Genomic DNA, 6,554 nt, shown 5'->3' with positions numbered 1-6,554 from the left:
TTTTTGAGAGAGAGACAGAGTGTGATTAGAGGAGGGTTAGAAAGAGAGGGAGAGAGAGAGATCTGTCAGCACAGAGCCCGATGTGAGACTTGTACTCACAAACTGCGAGATCACGCTCTGAGCCCAAGACAGACGCTCAACTGACGGAGCCACCCAGGCACCCCTTGAACTAGTATTTTCTAATGTCACTATTCCTAAATTGTGCCCTTTGCTATGACTCAGCAGCAAAAGAACAGATATTTGATATCTTTTTTTTTTTTATTGGACTGCTGAGAATTTGCAGTACTTCTGAAGATCCTGTACTTGATGGTGATCAAAAACAGCTTCAGAGTCTCAGATTTAATTAGTGTGGCCTTAACCCGAAAGAGAAATCCAATGATGTTTTTTAGATATTTGGAGCCTGAGGTAGCCTCTGGGGCTGATACAAATCACTACTTACTTTATTTTGAATAAAGTCTGCCCAGAAAAACAATCTTGAGTGCATTACAAACATTTGCCCTCTAATGGGCTCCTACCTTTTTCTCCACTCATTTGGTTAGACAGAGAGGAATATGTTTTCATAATATTATCACTTACTGACCTGTTATTATGTGCCAGGTAACGTATAGATACTCTCTCACACAATCCTGATGGCATTGTAAACTAAGTATTACAATCTCCAGGTTTTTTTTTAAATTTATTTCTAGGAGAGAGAGAGAGAGACAGCGTGAACAGGGGAGGGTCAGAGAGAGAGGGAGACTCTGAAACAGGCTCCAGGCTCTGAGCTGGCAGTCAGCACAGAGCCCGACGCGGGGCTCGAACCCACGAACTTCGAGATCATGACCTAAGCGAAAGTCGGACGCTTAACCGACTAAGCCACCCAGGCGCCCCTCCAGTTTGTTTTTTAGGAAACACAGTTTAGACTGGTAATTTTTTAAATTAATTTTTAAAATTTACATCCAAGTTAGTTAGCATAGAGTGCAATAATGATTTCAAGAGTAGATTCCGAAATGCCCCTTACCCATTTCCCCCATCCCCCTTCCCACAACCCCTCCAATATGGTTAAGTAATTTTCTAAAGTTACTGGTTAGTTAAGTGGCCTGTTTGGACTCCAGCTCTTTACCCTTTACCTCTTCTCTACTATGTTGTACTGTCTCATTGTTTCTCTAGTGTGGAGCTTGATTCACAACTAATTATATGATTTATTTGTAAGCATATATATATTAAATGTTTTTATTTATTTTTGAGAGAGAGAGTGTGAGTGGGGGCAGGGCAGAGAGAGGGAGACAGAGGATCCAAAGAGGGCTCTGCACTGACATCAGACAGCTTCATACTGTCCTTGATCTCATGAACCCCGAGATCATGACCTGAGCCAAAGTCAAATGCTCAGCCAACAGAGCCACCTAGGTGCCCCTAGGTATCTTTACCTTTACTTTCTGACAGGGTTCAAGATTACTTAATGGAATTTTAACCAGACTCTGATCTACAAATCCAAGTATCCTGCTTACATTCTTGAAGATTGGGCTTCAGTAATTTTATAGGCTCTGGTGTTTTATACTATAAATAAATTTTGTTCTGATTGTTTTCAGTGAGACTAAGCAGACTATTTCCCTGCCACTTTTATTCTAATTATCCCCCTGATTGTTATGGAAACAAAGAAACAGAAAGCCTTTAAACCTATAGAAGGTGCAAACCCTGGTAAACAGCACATTGCTCTTCTGTAGTGTGTAAATACACATAGGTATCAGATATTAACTGATCAGATAGGTATCAGTTAATAATAATATTAACAAATTAGCTTTCAAAGCATTTGCCAAATTTAGGACTTCTTTACTAAATGGTATATTCCTAGATGAAGTTAAAAGAAGTTCTCTTCTGATTCTTCCAGTAATCTTTTACCTAGGCAAGAATTGAGATTAGTGGAACTGTGACAAAATGCTAATTTTTCAAACCCGAGGTCATTTTGAACAAAATGCTAAGTATTCAACCCCCTGGCCATTTTGAACAGGATATAGTGGTGTGCCAGAGCCTGCTCACAGTGGCTCACAAGAGCAGATGGTTAAATACTGAATAATTTTGTGAGCTGGTTGTTAAACATAGCCATTATTAAAAATTGAATTATAAAAACCTACGATCAAATCAATTACGTTAAAAAAAACAAAGGCAGTAAATACTCAAAATGTATTACTTCCTAATTAATTTACTACATTGTACTATCATCTATGCTTTTGACATAATTTATGTCTATTATATCTGTATGGTAGAAATTCCATATAAAGTTATGCTACTGTATATTTCTTCCCAGCTCTGTCTGAGGGATGGATGTTAGTAGCTTGAACTCCATGATTGTGGAAGTACTTAAATTACAGAAACTGGCAAACATTACATATCATAGTTTTATGTACTGAGGTATTTTTTTTTTGATGGCCTAGACTTCAGAAAATGATGGAGGAAATGTTAATACTGCAGATCAAATTGGAAAGTATACAATATCTGTAGTTGTTATATTGTGACTAGTGCAAACTCTGATGACACATTCATCTAGTATTTGCAGACTATTAGGAGATTCAGCAGGAGAAACATCTGTGTCATTGATAATGAGTGAAGTTCCAAGTTATTTCTTTGGGGTTTTTACTTTCATATTGTTTGTTAAGGTAAATAAAAACATTAACCAATATTCATGTCGGAAATATATTCATTCATGGATAGTAACCAGAGATCAATTGTGGATTTAAGATTTTGGCAAAAATTGACCAAAAGTCTACCGTGAACATAAATTGGCTATATGAAATTTGAAGACAAAAAAGTTTTTGATATTCTAGTACTATTTGTAATTTGTATGCTACAGATTCTTTATATCAATAGAATTTATCATAAACAATAAACATGCACACATACATTTTTTTTTCCTTCTAGAGAGTCTGTTGTTAAATGTACCAGCATACTACCGACAAGAGGCACACGCAAGCCTTATCCAGATTCCGGTTTATTCTCTCTCAATTGTGAGTTTACTGTCTGCATCTATGGGGCTGAGGATTGTCCTTCGCCACTGTCAGTTAGAGTATTAGTACAGGTAGTTTAAGAAAAGCGTGTCTTACAAAGGCTCCTGGTGAAATCTATCATGGAATATTAAAAGTCTTCTAAATGTCAGTGGATGATTTCCCCAGAATGGACAAACCCTCATCCTGCAAATCTTTGGCAAACTTCCTTCCTCCTGGAGCACTCAGTGTATGGGATATCTATAGCATCCAAGGGAGCTTTAAATTCCCTGTTGACTTTTGTTTTCTTCTGGGTATAGTTAGTGTATTGAAAAGCATGTGAAGTTTTTCAAAATACTTCCTTAATCTTCACAGGCTTTGGTCACCAACTGTCAATGTTGCAAATCTTGAGTGGTAGAATATGGAAGAGATGTTTTCTTTATTTTCAAAATGTTAAATTTCTACTTTTCCTTTCTTGTTTTCTCTCTACTCTTTGGAATCTCTTTTTCTTTCCTTGTACTTAAAATGTTTATTCATTGCAGAATTTAATTGAGAACAGAGCATTGATGGTTCAGAGAAACATAAGAATTCATGGACAGCTACAAAAAAAGAAAGAAAACAAGGCATCACCTTAAAAATTATTATTGTAGATATTTACTATGAAAGGGGATTGAAAAATGATACCTGAGCAATTATTTTTGAAATCTTTCTAACTTGGTTATGTACTCAGAACCTCCATCACTTTAAATGCTGTAGGTGACCTATGAAGACGTAGGAGTTGTTTCTAATATAAGAATGAGGAATGGTTTAAAATTTCAAAATTTCAGCTCCCTACATGTTCCTAGGGTGATTTTCCCAAGGGTTAATAAGGTCCTTTTTGCAGAAACGGTTAGACCATGCTTTTCGTTTTCAAGGTTTTCAAGACAGTCTGTATGTGTGTGTGTGTGTGTGTGTGTGTGTGTGTGTGCGCGCGCGCGCACGTGCCTGTGTGTGTATATGAATGAATGTGCACCAGCATTTACAATAACTATCTTGAGAATCCTCATGAGTTTAATTTCCTTTATGGCTACAATTTACAAAATGCTTTGTGACATTATACAATGGGAAGAAATTTAAAATAACGGTCCCTCTTTGTTAAAAGCAAAAGCAGCTCGGTACCCATCATGTGGTCAGCAAGGCAAAAACCACTTGTTTATTTGTTTGTATGAATCTAAATTCTTAGGATTGTCCTAAGATCTGTGCAGTGAAACAACAATCTCTGTTTTCCTAACAGCAGAATTCTTCTTTCAAGGATAAAATCAAAGTTATCCAGCAGTTCTGAAGAGAAAATTAAAGTAATAAACAAAGAATGAAAAGCACTCTAATTAAACAGCTGAACCTCCTTGACTAGTAAGCTGTTTGGTGTGTGAGACCCAACAGCAAAATAAAGTTAAGAAGAAGTTAATTTCCTACTATAATATTCAGAAAATATTCTAATGCAGTTCTAGAAAAATTTCCTGCTATAAGAATATTTCTGAGAATGAAATCCCCCTTTTTGAAAGTTTTCTTGCATCTTAAGTCCTAAAAGCAGTATTAATTTTTACCAGAAAATAGATTTCACTTTATTTTGAATCCTTCTTCAGTAAATATCCTCTTCCAACTTTCTTTAGGATACACCTATTACATGGAGCTTGGCAAGTTTTAAGTTGAGGCTTGAAACTGAAATTAGTTTCTCCACAGAAGCATTTGTCTCTCTCATTTCATGGATCTAGTGACAAGAAAAATATGCAAAACTGTTCACCTTCTCATTGATCTAAGTGGCATCTTTGCTTATCTTTCACTTATTCTACTTTTAGACGTTGCTGGTTTTGAGACCCTTGACATATGAACTTAACTCATTGTTTTATCATCTAAATGGAGTATGAAACTTGTCCTTTCACTTTCTCTCTTAACAATGGTGGTATTTACAAGGTGAGCCAGTTCTTGGGGGAAGTATTGCTCATGAGTCTTCCTACTGGATTTATCTCTGATGGGCTTTCAGTGCTATATGATAATTTGTATTTCTCAATTTGGGTCTTATTTTTCATGTGTTCAAGGAACTCCATAATCATCAGGCATCCGAAAATCCCACAAACCCAAACACTTATTTCTTTAATAAAGAAACTGAGATCTAAAGATCTTCAGTGACTTGCCAACCTCATGAAAATAATTTGGAGCAGAGCAGAGCATAGACTACAGATTTGCAGGCTTCTATTTCTGTTATTTCTACTACTTCATGTGGCCTCTTCTGAGGCCTAAATCATCTTACATGTGGTTACACCTTAGAAATGAACTAAATGCAAATCTGAGAATTTCAGTATTTTTTAATATCCATTTGATAGTCTTAGCTATTGAGTTGTTAGAACCTGTTCCACAAGCCGGAAGCGCAGGGTGGATAAGGTTATGATCTGTGGCAATGATTACCGACTTTCTGAGCCCCAGACAGGCTCTTCTGGGAAGAATAAAAATAATTGTAGTTTTCCCTGGATAAAATTAATTGTACATTACAAGTTCCTAAGATGAAGATGCATTCTGGTTCAGTTGGGTTTCTCTCTATCTCCCTTCCTGTCTCTCTTTTCATTCCAGTTGAGGTTCTGCCACCAAAACATTCAGTCCTTGAATGATAAACCCCTTTGACTCCAAAGGGAGCCAGCCAGCTTGAGTTTATGGCTCTGTAAAGACTTTCAGAACACTGGAAATGGAAAGTACTTTGGAGATAATCTCACCCACATCTTTCATTTCACTGACAAGATCCAGAGAGTTGAGCTGGCTTCTTCAGACTACAGATATTAACGGAGCCACAGCTATAACCTGGGATTTCTCCTTCATGATACACTTCTCTTTCCACCACTCCTTGATATAATGAGATAGTCATTACACACAGAGGGTCTTATCATGACTTATGATTTGATTTACAGCTTTTCAACTTTATGATGGTGAGAAAACGATAGCATTTAGTAAAAAAACATACTTTGAACTTTGAATTCTGATCTTTCCCTGGGTTAGTGATATGCAGGGCAATTCTCTCATGATGCAAGGCAGTGGCACCGAGCTACAGCTCCCAGTCACCTATACTATGATCACTAGGGCAAATGACCGATATACACTCACAACCATTCTGTACCCGTGCTACCATTCCGTTTTTCACTTTCAGCACAATATTCAATAAATTACATAATGTACTCAGCATTTTAATATTAAATGGCTTTGTTAGATGGTTCTGCCCAACTGTACACTAAGGTTAGGGTTCTGAGCACATCTACAGTAGGCTAAGCCAAACTATCATGTTCAGTAGGTTAGATGTATTAACAATGTTTTTGGGACACCTGGGTGGCTCAGTTGCTTAAGCATCTGACTCTTGATTTAGTCTCGAGTCATAATCTCACAGTTTCATGAGTTCAAGCCCCACATCAGGCTCTCTACTGACAGTGTGAAGCCTGCCTGGGATTCTCTCTCTTCCTCTCTTTCTTGACCCCTCTCCCACATATGCTGTCTCTGTTTCTCTCAAAAATAAATAAACTTTAAAATATATGTACTTCTTTTGTCCTAGGTAAGAAGTAGAAGTTTAAAAAAAAAGTG

General features: G+C 37.0%; 1 long non-coding RNA gene across 1 annotated transcript; it reads right to left on the bottom strand.

Annotated features, from left to right (window-relative positions):
- Positions 1 to 3,500: 3,500 nt before the first annotated feature.
- LOC120239113 lies at positions 3,501 to 5,818 on the bottom strand. The gene is made up of 3 exons (XR_005530371.1): positions 5,706 to 5,818; positions 4,541 to 4,704; positions 3,501 to 3,556 (listed from the first exon to the last, which is right to left on the bottom strand). It is a non-coding gene; the product is annotated as an uncharacterized LOC120239113 (long non-coding RNA).
- Positions 5,819 to 6,554: the final 736 nt, after the last annotated feature.

This window comes from Hyaena hyaena, unplaced genomic scaffold (genome assembly GCF_003009895.1).
Source record: "Hyaena hyaena isolate Hyena2069 unplaced genomic scaffold, ASM300989v1 scaffold_226, whole genome shotgun sequence".
NCBI classification, from domain to species: Eukaryota; Metazoa; Chordata; class Mammalia; order Carnivora; family Hyaenidae; genus Hyaena; species Hyaena hyaena.
Note: the sequence above shows the minus strand (reverse complement) of the source record. Positions and strands in the feature narration are given on the sequence as shown.